This window comes from Halyomorpha halys, unplaced genomic scaffold (genome assembly GCF_000696795.3).
Source record: "Halyomorpha halys isolate HHAL.00 unplaced genomic scaffold, Hhal_1.1 Scaffold542.1, whole genome shotgun sequence".
Taxonomy (NCBI): domain Eukaryota; kingdom Metazoa; phylum Arthropoda; class Insecta; order Hemiptera; family Pentatomidae; genus Halyomorpha; species Halyomorpha halys.
In genome coordinates this window covers 509,589-524,605 of record NW_027105041.1, presented here as the reverse complement: position 1 = coordinate 524,605, position 15,017 = coordinate 509,589, and positions in this window count along the sequence as shown.

Below are 15,017 nucleotides of genomic sequence, written 5' to 3'. Positions count from 1 at the left end.
GTTTCTGTCTTTACAGTCTTCTATGAAGATTCCATGTCAGTCGTTTGTCCAGATGTAGTCCTAAGTAACGGATAGAAAAGAAAATTAAAGTTTAAATAATTGAAACTTTAAATTTTGCAATCACAAACTATTAAATAATCGTGCTGAACAATAACGCTAATTAAATTTCCTAATGTTACGTTATTCTCACCAATGCTGCCTGAGGTTCATAAAGGAAAGATGTCAAGATAGGAGGACCGCCAAGACAAAATTACTTCCCTAAATTCCTGTACCGTTCCATTGAGGAAAGTGAAGGGAACGTTTTTCATTCAGGGTAAGAACGTATTTTTTTTTTGTTTAGAAAGATCTTGCCTATTAACATAATTTGGATGTAAATAATGGATTAATCTTCATCATTATCACTCCAACTTATTATCTGGAACAGAAATCACTCCTAACTTTGAATATTTAGAAGCTAAGAATTGGCTTTTGCAATATGGAGGCTATAGTGGAAACACTGACGGATTTTTTTCATATTTATAATAATTAACTAGCCCTAAAACAATACAAATTAACCAAAATAATAATCAATCTGATCACTTCAATATGTGTCGATTCTTCTTCTTCAAAAAGTTAGGATGTCAGAATATATAATTTTCAAGATTTCAATCTGATACATCGAAATTACCTTTTTGTGTGGAGAGGAGTGAATTCCTCTTATACGGTTTAAAAAACGATCTTAAAAATATCTGCTAAATATTAAAGTGAACTTTGACAAATACGTTCATACAAATTTTTAATGAAACATTTCTTTGAACGAACATGGTTCATATAAATGAAAATTATATATCCTACCACAATATAATACAAAGAGTAACTTAGGATTGCTAAACGGAGATACGCAAAAAGAAAAATAGTATTTGCTGGAAGATCGCTGATTGATTGTGTGTATTAATAAATGGAATATGGTCCGGGTGCGGTCACATAAAACTCAAATAGTAATAACTATTTTAATTGAGCCAACGTTTCGCCCCTCATTCCAGAGCATCGTCAGGGCTAGAAAAGATAAAAACACTTAACATAAGTAAAAAAGTAAATGGAAAATTCTAATTTCCTCTCGTGTTGGGTTTTTATTTATTTTAATAAACTCCATTAATTTTACCATTAAATTAATTTTTTATCTTTAAAATTTTCTTACATTCTTAAAAGTATTTATTTTGTGAAAAATCACAAAACACATTCGTATCGTAATAAATGGAAAATCTTATTTTTAATTTATATTCATATCATACCAGCTTAAGTATACTTACATTAATTACTTTATTATTAATTTTTCTATTATATAATTTATATACCTCTGTATCCATATTTATATTCATTTGGTATATTGTCTTTCTTGATCATTTATATTTATTGTATCACATTCTTCTTTTAACATTATTTCTTCTGTTTTCTATCCTTGTACATTTATAATTTTATATAAATAAATATATATATTTTCTTCTCCCCCTCCTTCTATAATGTATATTATCATTTATTGTTTACCTAATTTTAATATTTTCTACACTGTTCACTTTAAATTTATTTTGAAATGTAACGTACTTAACTGCCATCCCCACTCATCCCAATACAAACGGTTCACTCTAACTTTGACTTCTTTCAAAACAGGTATGAATTCTGTCTCGTTCATTTTCCTCCTTTATTCTTGATTTTATTCATATCTCCCTTTTTCATTTCTTAGTTTGTACTTTCTTTTATATTTCTTCTTTTTATCTGTTATTATTTCCGTTTCATTTATTATTTAATTTGTTTTCTTATTTCGTGTTTTCATTGTATACTCATGTAATTTTCCATTTACGTTTTTACTTATGTTAGGTGTTTGTATTTTTTTAACCCTGAAGAAGCCCTGCAAAGTGGGGCGAAACCTTGGCTCAATTAAAATAGTTATTACTATTTGAGTTTTATTTGACCGCACCTGGACCATATTACATTTAAAAATAGTATTTTCATTTATTGGAGGTTGATGTGATATTAGAAACTTATACCTATAGAAATTTGTTTATTGAATATTTTTTTCTTAAATGCAGAAAAAAATTTGTATTTTTTGTTGTGTGTAGCACAACTTTTCGTACAATAGGTACCTCCTTAAACTGATTTCCTTGTCGTCTTAACTACTTACCATACTAAGACTACTGTAACAATTTCGAAAATCATTTTTAATAGTTTTGTAAATAAAATGACATTAATTGCAATTTTTTTTAAATTAGCTAAATTTCGATTCCTTTGTAGGGTATCTATGGCCAAATGGATTCCCCTAAAAATTAACACAAAATATGAGAAGAATAACTCTACCTAACAGATAGAAACGGAGAGCACATAGAGCCTGTTGTACTGCTCAAAGCTGGCCAATTGCCTTTGTGAATCTGGCCACTGTGCAAGGACCCACTGTCTTGTAAAGTTTGGGGACCGAGATACAATCCTCACCGCAGATGAGGAATCGTGCCCATCCTACTGCATCACATCTACAAATGATATGGTAGGCAGTCTCATCATACTTTCTGCAGGACCAGCAGAAAGGGGACTCTATCAATCTCATTTTAAAGATATGCTTATACAGCTTTTGTAATTCATCAAAAAGCCTCTGCCTTCCAAAAAGCGTAGGCTGATTTCCGGGATCTTGAAAAGCCCGTAAAAGCCACCCTCCTCTTTCCTCCTCCTTGATGCCGACCAGCATCCATCCCATCCCTCGACATCAGGCATCCTCGATTTTTTTGTAGCCAATACTTCTAAGAAGAATGTCTGTCTCAACTCGGTCACCGGGGAAGAAAATTTCCACCCTGGTGGTCCCGTGGAGCTTGTCAACATTGCAGGCATGCAGAGTGATGTTGCCGACAGTGACGTCTCTTACAACAACCAACAACCAGTCCCTACCATCTTGGTTATCGCAAAATACGATACACCATCCGAGATGGGTGGAGGTATGAAGTGCTCCTGAGTCATGAATTCATGTCACAACGGTCAAACCGACTTTTCAACCATCCATACCTTGGATAACTTAGCAACAAAGCATCCGAGATGGTATAAAAAATTACTAAATTCGAGGTGTGCCCCCCTGTGCCTGCTCGTCCATGATCCTGATCAGGCGTGCTTGCATCTCATCACTCTGCTTACGTGTGAGCTGAACGGAAGGATATCCGTCCGGAATGATGGAAACCTTGTTGCATCCCGTAGCGTTGGAATGCGATGTTCAAGTTGGACCGCCTCCCCTACGTCTCTTTTCTCTGGGAAGGACCTTATCCGCTTCACAGTGGAGGGTTCTGGTCCTGTAGGATTTCGGTCCCTATCAACAGAGGTCGATGGGCCCGGTCATTCTTTAGTATCTTGAGACCGCCCTGCCCGCCTCGTATCAACTCTCCTGGTCATTCCAGTTCCCGGAGGGTTCCGGTCTCTAACACCAGAGGTAGCCCCCTGTTTACCTTCGGTATCCTGAGAACTGACCCAGGCCTCCTTTTAGTCCTCATGGATGATCCGGTTTCCGATGAGTTCCGGTTCCTGTCAGCCGGAGCTGATGGGTCTGTAGGTCTCCCGGTATCCCGTGTCCAAACCACGCAGCAGAACCACGTCCTGTAGAGCTCTATTCCCTGTCAACCAACCGTTTTTGGTTGGTTGACATTGTTGTTGGGCCAGGAACACTCTCAGTCTACTGCGTCAGTTGCGCTTCGGCTCTATTGATCGCGCGCCGCCTTCTCCTCATCGCGCCCGGTACTCTGCCATTTCTGCTTCTAGACTGGGGTCTGGAGGCAGCGTTTCCATTTCCCCCTTATCCCTACTGAGGCTCCTCATCGCTCATCTCTTTCATAATTGTGGTAAGTGAGCTCAGAACATCCCCTGGCAGTTCCAAATTATCTGAGGAGGACGAATCCTCCTCATCTGGAAAGGGATATAAATAAAATAAATTATCATCATTCATTTTGTTCTCACTTTATGGGGGTTCATAAAGGCACTTCAGGTACTACCCCCTCTTCCTGCAGTGGGGCAAGCACTGCAAATGCAAAAGCATTTTTTTAACTGAATTGAATTTAAACAGCTTATGTGAACTATTGATATTCTTAGCCACAATCATATTTACTGATTCTGAAAGTGTTTTACTGTTGTGTGAACTGTAGAATGTGGATTTACAATGAACTTAGCAAGGTAAGTTAATTTTTAATGCATGTATAATATTGGAATAATAATTAATTTATCTGGGTTTTTTGTGTTTTTTTTTATTACAGAAAATTATTATATGATTACCCATAATTTATAAAAAAAAAAAAAAACACCTTTATCTTTTCTATAATTATGTGACAATAATCATAGCTGGCTAATCTTTATCATTACTTACTATTCATTGTATATATATACATATATTAAATTAAATGTTGATACAATCAATTTTACTGGCTTATACCTATATCAATTTTATATTCAAAGTTTATCAATATATAAACTGTGGTTTAACATGAAATTGAGGACCTGATAGCTGAGCGGGCTGGGACATGGATGGGTTGTGGGTTTGATTCCCACCTAGTCAATCAATATTTATTTTACTCAGTCCCCGAGAAATGAACCTTAGCATTCCCACTCTAGGACTGTATAGATCCTAAACATAGGACTTGAGCCAAAAAAATATATAATATTGGTACACCTTGTTATGGCTTAAAGTTGTGATGTGAGATATTAGTGACCACTTCCCAATACAACCCAAATAAAAATTTTTTAACCTCATTTTATTCCTCAAATCATTAAATGAAATTAAAACTGTTTTGACTTTTACAAACATAGAAAACTTATTATTATTTTAAATAATAAAAGAAATAAATGTAAAAAGAATTGACAATTAAAAAGTATGCATTGAATTATAAACTTTGGTAAAAGATACATCAAAATAAGAATGATATTTATATGATATAATCTAATTCCTTAAGGAAAAGTTCTGTGAGGGCTTTGGATAAAGAGACTTCCAATTGAGAGGCCTCTGGTTCAGAGTTTGTGGAACAATACCTAGCATAACTAGGAGCTTCATGGAGGAATTCTGTGTTGACATCCAGTAGTGAAAATGACAGAACACAGCACTACAATACTTGACTCCCTGGGAATCATCCACCATCACTTGCATGGAAACAGATGAGAATAGAGAATAGCATATTTTATTTGTTATTTTATTATTTTTGTATCTATTTTCAGTATTTATTAATTTTATTTTAGATATATTTATTACTTTTTTTATACCTATTTGTTACTTTTTTATTTATATATACATATATATCACTTTTTCTATCTATAATTTTTATTAATTATATTACATATATATTATTTGTTTATACTGTTATTTATTTAGAATGTTTATTATTTTTAATTTGTAGTTTTGTATATGTTAAAGAGAGGAAAAAAAAAAGAAAAAGAAAAAAAAGATTCATAAAAAAAGTATAGGAAGAAAAAAGTAAAAGAACCAAAGTGATAAAACTAAATAATATATTACTTACTTGACAATTCTCATATTTTATAAGATTTAAAAAAATTGTCTAAATAGATTTAAGTAAGTATGCTGTGTAGTCAGCAACCCAATACAGTTGGGCAGCTCAATTTTTTTTTAATAAAGTTTTTCTCTCTCTACGCCTGGTATTTTCATAGCTATTATTCAAGTCATGTTAGAACATTCAAGTTCTGTAGCTTCCTACAGAGTACTTCTACTCCATTGACAATATCCAGTTAGGAGTCCTCAAAGTCAACTTTTTCATTTCTTGAATGGTACTCTTTTAATAAGGAAAGTTAAAAATACTCTAATCTGTATAATACATTCATTCATTTGGTAATGAAATTACAGTAACACTTAAACTATATTTCTATTACATATTAAAAAATCATAAACTTCTTAATTTATGATTTATGTGAGTGCGTGCATTACTTTAATTTGTTACTAATCATCTCTTCCAGAAAATTGTACCAAAATTACAATGTAGGTAGTTGTAGAGGACACCATCTATAAAAAAAAAATTAATTAGATTTTTACAAATGATATCCACTTTACTACCTCAATCTTTTATGGAGAAATCTTACAGATAAGAGAAGCGGATAGTCAAAATTGAAAAATCCCATGGCAGAAAAATCTTTGAACTTCACTTTATAGTGGTGAATGATTCTTTTCTGTAAGTAGGCAAAATAATCATAACATATTTTACTTATTTAACCGGTAATGCTACTCAAAATGAGAAAAGGCCTCATAGCCCTAAAATGAATTTCTTGATGATAAAAGTTTGTGTTATATGTTGTAAAGTATTTTTCTTTCTAATTTTATATAAATTCTTAACATTTTTAGTTATTCCTTCATTTCAGTTTTACTGTTGAATTAGTTTTAATTTTAGTAGCAACATAATTTATCAAATATTGAAAGAAAAGCTACAAATAATTTAACTGATACTCTTTATCTCTATTTCATTCTATATACTACTTTTTTATGCTATAATTAATAATATTGAGCAATTTCTTAGCCCAGTTTATTAGTTTTTTCGAACTACATTATGTTCTTATGTATTTTATAAACTGCAGATTCCTATTTCATAAATGTTAAGATATAGAAAAGACTATGTTTTCTTAGAAATAAATTGTACTAAAAGAATGTTTAAATTTACCCAGATTCAATTAATATACTTACCTTGTTTATCAGTTTATTAGTGACATCATTCATTATCAACTGGCTTAACTTTTTATCAAATTTCTTTGCCTAGAAAAATAAAACCATTCTATAATTAAGTCATAAACATACTAAATTTAATGATGATATTCACCTTCAAGTTTTTGAAATAATATTATATAAGCCAGAATGAAATTGTAGATAAAAATGAAAATTAATATGATTCTAGATATGTTTTAATACAGTTCTTGAATATATACTTTTTAAATATTTACATTATACTATTGGAAGAGAGATAACCAGAGCCTAATTCTCTCAAATAGCACAGAATAACAAATCAATTAATGTTTTTGCCAATTCAGACATCTATGTAATTCTTCCATGCCAGTATATTTTGAACAGTCTTCGAGGGATGTACTATATGAATCATTCTCTGAATTTTGTGTGCTTTAAGCTATTAAAATTTCAATAAAATCAAAGTCAATCAATTCGATTGTTTTTATTTTTATTACCTTCAGGGAGTGTTCTTGGGTAATATACTGAAGCAGACATATGCTTAAAGTTTTCGTGACATTGATTTTAAAAAAAGTCTAGGGATAATTCTAGGGAATACTGTCAGAAGTATGAAACATCAGAGAAGTGATAAAATGAACCTATTATTCTTAATAGAAAATATTAATACAGTGGGGATCAATATTAACATAAACAATTTTCAAAGTATAACATAGATTAAAACTCAAACAAAAAACTTGTCCTGCCTAAAAATATTTGAAGCATTGCCACTTTTTCAATATCATCACATCAACGATGATAATAAAACTCAACATAGAACATTACATACAATGTCATAAATAAATCTTGTTTTAAACATCTTATATAAACAAACATCATATATTTAATCAGAACCTAAAGGAACTAACTGAAGCTTTTAGAACTATTTTTGTTCATAAGTGAACTGACATAATTGGGAAAAACACTCCCATGACTTAGAGAAAAAATTGAAAGTGAATATTGAGAGAAAATGAAATATTTATTCCTCCATTGGCCATCATCATCACTTCTTAGCCCCTTGAGAATCTTCATTGAGGTTAGGGAGTAAAATCAATAGATATGGAAGAACTATGGAGAGAAAAATCAATAATTTTTGTAAAATTTACATACAAGATAAGCTTTTCAAAAAATCAAAGATAAACATGTACCTAAAGAGGCTCTGAAATAGCAGGAAACTATGTAATATGACAAATTTAAGTTTTACTAGTAATGATTTTGTTGAGTACTAGAGAGTAACCAGTAATAAAAATACACATTTTTAATTCTCTTTCACATACTGTAACCAAGTAAATAGGTTAAAGAAGGAGAGGAAAGAGACCATGTGTTTTCTGCTTCCAATTGGTGTGTTCTGACCACCTTTCAGCCTGGAAATTTCCTTTGTGAGATCATATTGGTGGGCATTTTATAACCAGGCTAGGGAAGTGAGGGAGGTAAAAAGTGTTATAGTAATTGGTGTGTTTCACCTAAAATTCAAATTATTATACAAGTACTTGAGATAATTCTGAAAAGATTGCCGTATTTTTTTAATGTTTGTTACAAAAGAAACATTGTCTTGTAAAGTTTCAGTCTCAGCTTTGGGACATGGCTGGGGCGACAAAACAAGCATTATATATTTTATAACTTGATAAGAATTAATTATAAGAACCTCAAAGTGAAAAGGAAATTTTGTCCTCAAGTGGGATAAAAGAAAAAGAAAATCATACAGATTCAATAACAGATTATTCTTGTGCTGTGACTGAAATAGCACCAAACTAAAGAATGACCCACTCAAATTTGTCAAATCTCCTTTTTTAGCTGTTGATGTGAGGTGTACCATATCTGATCTCTTTTTCATTCATTCATATGGAACATAGAATTCCAAAACAAGCGAAGTCCATTTTTCTTTGAAAACTTTTGTAATATATTATGAGATAAAAGGATTTCTAGCAAAATATGATAGATCAAATGTGAAATCAGAATAGTTATATAAATGTACATATAAATATGTTATAAAAATATTTTATAAATAGTTGTATATAGCATTTAAGTCACGGAAGGTAATGGAGAATAAAAAGAAAGCATAAAAAAATTAGTTTATGAAAAAAATATTTTCATGTTAACGTGATGTTTATGCTGGATCTACATGTTTGCCACTTGTCACAAATCCAACTCTTGAACAAATGCTTGGTAAACAAAGGAAGCAACCAACTCTTCAGGAATTTATCCATTTCCGGCATGAGTTTGGAAACGGCGGTTGATGAGTTTTACCGCCAAATCTAGTAGGCTGTATGCTTTAATGTTTAATTGTTTTTTAACTTACTGAAAAGGAGCGAAGATGCAGTAAAACAACAAACATATTAGGAGAGGAAACTGCTGACCTATGTACCAGGCAGAGGTTTCTCCAATCAGTCTCGTTTAAGATTTAAAATAAGGGTAGGTTAGGAAAGGAATTTAAAAACTAAAAAATTAACCCCATTGAATTTAACAGAAGAAAATAATAAGGCAAAAAGGCATATCCAGACTTTACTGCACGAGAAGTTGGACACTGTATTCCTCTCCAACGGTACCAACTAATAAGGGTATATTCTTTACTGGTAAATTCCAGCTATCATCGTACCTCGGATTTTTATAAATATAAGACATCCCCATAACTACCAAAATGTTCTAAGCGTAATGAAACGAATTTAATAACGAATTAGACCCATCCCCATTCTCCTCAAAAGACCTTTGATGTAAAAGTCTATTGTTTTCTGGAATACGACAAAAACAAACAGTAAGAACTTTGAATATATATATATATTCAACACTGAGATGAAGTTGATGCTTATTTTTAATTTGAAATGCCTAGGTATCTTCAACCCCTCACAGAGAAAAGTGGATATAATTATTTGTCGGCAAATTTTCGTGCGTTCAACACCCAGTTTATAAATTAAAAAGCTATTTTGGCGAAAATACAGTTGGGCAGTTGATAGATTGGTAAATTCTCTTACCATATTTTTTGTTTCGGCACATGAATACACTATGAGCCAGATGAAACTACAATACAAAACGGGCCAAAATGAGTAAACATAATGATAGGGCGTTAAAGTTTTGCTTCTCAAGTAAGAATCTATCACCAAGTATATATAACATACAGAAGTTATAAAGCTGTAGACGACGAAAATAGTCATCTGTAGAGCATAACATTCCCAAAGTGTTTTACAACAGCAGCCGAGAACTTCATGACATTTGACTAACTTCACCTTATTCACGTATTGGTTATTCAAGTGTTCCGAAAGTTGTCCATAATAGAATCTGATAACGGCGAATCGGTTTGCAAACTGCTTTAGTACGAGCCACTTCAGAAACATCAACAAATAGTGAGTATATGTAGAAGGAGTTTCCAGGAAAAGATGCCGCTCGTTCCAGAATTCGTATAGAAATTCGAGAAGTAGAACAGATGTGAAGAGGTAATGCGACCTCCTACTGTTGCATGGAGAGGCACGTATTCTCAATAATTCATCTATGTTACAGATATTGTGACCAATCTTGGAGAGCTTTCTATTATGTATCAAAAGACATAAAGCCGAAATTGCTGGAAAGGTACACGTTGGAATATTAATATGATGCGCAAATGAGAAGTATCCTGTTACTTGTGATTTCTTACGTTCCATGAGGAAACGGTAGCCAAAGAATGAGAAAATAATATGCGTGGTGGCAATGGCAATTGTTAAAATTAACTTTAATAGATCTATCCATGGAAACTCGACGTCAAGGTATCTTCTAAGTAGATTTGTGAACCACTCGTATCCCATTGCCAATACTTTTTATTTCAATCAAATATCGGAGTACCGTATTTCACATATAAGTCTTACTGATGAACTAAGGACCTCAAACGATCAAATCGATAGCAATTACTCAGTTTTCTCCTGAATATGTTTTTGTTCGATAACCGAATAAACATGTTCTTATCAAAACATAATTTGAGTGAAAACCATACTAGAATAGATGCTGTTATTAAACTAATTGTTGAGTCGGTTTAATAATGAAAGGTTTAGGAAATAAGCACTGCATTGTAGCAATCATATCTGTTACTACAAGATATAGAAGATCTATAAGACAAGAGCCAAAGATTCTGACATGCACTACTATTTTTAATTTGGTTAACGCCATTGGTCAATTATCCCATCATTGTTATCAATTTTAAATTTTCTACGGGGGCTCTGAGATCCTACATATTAGAATAAAATAATACAAAGGCATGTATAAAATTAAGTTTAAACTTTATTTACTACTTTTAATTTATCTGTGTTATACATTTTGTTTTTATTTTCTCTTTCGAATTGTTTCAAGCTCACTCCAGAGGTCAGTTGAATAAGTTATAATTAATCACAGTGATCATTGGGTATTATTTATAATCAGAGACTGGATTTTCGTGCAATTTAATTTTTTATTCCCTTGTTTCCAAGTATATCAAACCTCGACAGATATTCGAATCATGGAAAATATATTCAAATTACACTTATTCTGTTTTGCACATAATTGTAAGTTTTGTAGTTTTCCACAATTTCGCACGTTTTGAGTTTTTTTGCACAAAATTTCACGCTATACTCTTTATTCTTGGACTAAATACAAGTATAGGTATGTCTATGCCAATATTTATTCATTTTAATTTTTTTTTCTTATTTAACTTATAAATTAAAATTGGCAAATTATAGATAAAGCAATGCACTGATAAACAAAGGAAAAGTATAATTCATCCTAATTAAAAAACAGGTAGTCACAAGTAACTATGATTCTTCATAGTTACAGATACTTCTGTATTATTAGCTTGTAGTAGAGAAAGTTTAGTGTTATTGTTTTTCATTCATCCGTTCATTCTTGCGTCTGGCTGTAACGTGACTATTGAGAAATTCAATATTTTTTTAATACAAATTTTATAATATATTACCTTTTTGATATTATTTTACATAAAAATTAAACAAAACTGAATTGGTTTGATCTGTATGAATATACCTATACATTTTAATCAAACTTTTTAAAATTCTTCTACATAGACAGTTTTTTTTTTTTTTTACTTTAAATTATTTTAAATTTTCGAAGAACGTTGAATTTTATTCTTCATACTAGATATATACAATTATTTGATACAGTTAGATTTCTCATAGCTTGTTAATCATGGACCAATTTTTAAGGGGTTTAATCAGAGTAGTTTAGTTTTTTATTTATATTTGCATGAATCTGAAGAGTATTTAACGAGTTTAATTTAATTCAAAGATAGTTAGGTAAGCTTTCTATATATTAATATTATAAATGAAACAATAAACTTTATAATTATAGGATTTGTGTTTTTTATGTGTATCTTAAGTTTTTACGACACAATTAAACACATCTTGACTTTATTACTGCACGTTGCATGGTTTTTTATTGCACAAAACCCATTCTCTATTTATAATCAAAATGAAGAGCTAACGGCTGGTACTTATAATTGAAGAGGTCTGGAATTCATAAAATAAACAAAAAAAAACAGTAAAATCTTTCTGGATAAAAGAAAAATCTTTGGAAAATTTAAATAGTAAAATTAATTTAAATAATTTTTTACAGCTAGTAATAAATGATAATTTCATATAATTAAAATTCCTTCGTATAATAACTCATTCCAGGGCTTACACAACTAATATGTAAAACTGATAGAACAATTGTAGAATTAATATTTATAGACCTAGATTAAAGAACTATTTAGTGCTTCACAATCTACCTTGATTTAATACATAATGTAATAATGCTATGAAAATGTTAATTAGTAATCTCATTGAATATCTATTTTTAATTACTGAACTGGTTGGAAAGTTTCTATAATTATCAACCTTAAATACTAGTAAATAGAAACCATTAGGTAGTGCAAGTCATCACAGCTGGTAAAATATGGCGACGGCTGACCCATAAATATTCCTTGAAGAAAAATTATATTGACTCTACAAAAATGCAATTAGTTTCTTTCAAATGATGGAAACTAATTATTTCATTAAAGCTTGAAGGTTAATTCGAAAATGACTTTCTAATACCCCTTAAGCAAACGTGGAAAAAAAAAAACTAATGATGAAAATTATCTGAGATCGATAAATTATTGCCGTTTTAATGATTCACACTCATTAATTTGTGTGATTATCTAAATTACTCTACACTCTTAAATATCTTTTACTATAAAAAAGATGATTAAAAACATCATAGTAAATAGGTGATATAGCGTCTATCATGTCTACTGTTGGTTAGCACAAACACTTACTACTTATATTTCAAGGTTATGAAAAAAATGTATTTTTTTTAATTCTTAAGCCGCATAATTTTTGGTTTTTAGGTGGGGTTGAGATCAAGATGGACAAAATTGAATCTATGGAAGGAGTCATGTTTGAAACATCCATGTCAAGTAAAATTCTTTTACGTACAGTGAAGCGAAAGTAGTTGATGGAATTTGACTAAATTCATACTCGTATTAAACCATGACAATATTAGTATTAGTACTCAACTCCTCTCCCCCCCCAAATTTGGATTTAATCGGAAATTTATAGGGGTAAAATAAATACTTTTTCGTGAAAGTAATGGAATCTAATAAAATCGATACGAATCTATCTAAACACCAACTTGATCTCTGAAAAATTCATCAATATCTGATTAAGTATTCAATCGATTTATGCCAGCGCACAAAGATACGGAACCAACTTCATTTCTTAATGTCTAAAACGTAAAATGTGAATAACATTTTCCGATTCTGAGAACATTATACTTTCCATTTCCTTCATGTCTTACAGCTTCTCTTCCTTTGGTACTGAGAAAACAAAAATGAAATCAAACTAAAGTATTGTGGCAGTTTGATTTTATTTTTGTTTTAGGTACAGTACAAGGTAAATACAGCAAAGTATGATTTTTAATATATTATGATAAGTTAACAGTGTTAATCATTTAAAAGTCCTGTCTCGAGTTAAGGCTAGCATATAGAATACGGATCCATAGAAAGGTATTCTTAAGTAAGAATAAATAAATGAACTGCGAAAATAAATAAATTGTAATAAGAATATATAAATTAACCATGAAGTACATAAAAACAATAAAATGAAGGTTTTTAAAACATAAATCAAAAGAACATTAGCTAGGTTAAAATATTTGTTCCTGTCACGATCCTTGAAACTATTAAGTCAGGATGACTCATCACAACTACAATACGAAATCGAAGCTCGTTTTGACATCATTATCTACTTTCATTTAAGAGTAAAAAAAAAACTTTAACTATTAATTCGTTATATAACTTAAAGCGAATCTTTTTCACGAAACAATCTAACATGACTTGGGGAAATCAGGATTTTTCAGAAATTACCAATAAAACAGTAGGATTTCTGTCTTCAGCCAGGAAATATTCGGAAGTTAAATCAAATATCTCTTTTTTTAAAAAAAAAAAAAAAGCTTTATAAAACTCAAGCAACAATTAAATTATCGGACTTTTATATGAACTTTTTGATCTGTTAAATAAAGACTACTTTCAAATTTAATTAAATACAATTCACAACAGTGAATTTAAATCTGGATGTGAATTAATCTTCTTATGGTAAAATTACAAAAATTTACTTCGTTAACATTCATATGTATTGGTATCTTAAATAAAAGAGTTCTGTTTTTTTTCTTTTGTTTAGGACATGTTTAAGTTTCATGGTATTTTATTTTCGAATTTTCTATTGGTTCTTAACATGAGTTCTATGTTTTTCTGAATTTTCTAGAAAGCTAGAGGAAATTTCAAACATGCCATAACTTAACATGATTAAATGAATACATAAGAATTTAAATGAAAAAACAAAATCATTTTTGAAAACCATTTTTCCAGTGTTGACAAAATGTCAGATGTCAAACTTGACCAATTAAAACATACTTAAAGTCCAACTTGAAGCAAAAATGAGCAGCTGATAACGTATATGGAGGAACACCAGCTGAAAATGAATGACCGGTAGTTCAGCAATTCTATTATATTTGACATTTATACTTTATAGAACTGCCAATTAATTTTAATTAATCCTAGACTACCTCCTGAATTAAATTATGTTAACCTGTCGGCTTATGGATGCTACCTGCGGCCGGCAGAAATGTTTCTAAAACAACCATTTTGGATCTCAAAGGAATACTATCTACATGATCTAATGACGATAATTTGTTTTTAAATTATTGCTAGAACATCTGATGAATCAAGAGACGTTAGTCTGCTGGCTTATAAATGCTACGGCAGAAAGAATATATCACGAGTTTATATCACTTTTGAAGGAAATATGTCATAAGAGTTTGACGCCTGCTTTGCTTCTTATTCCATATAAAA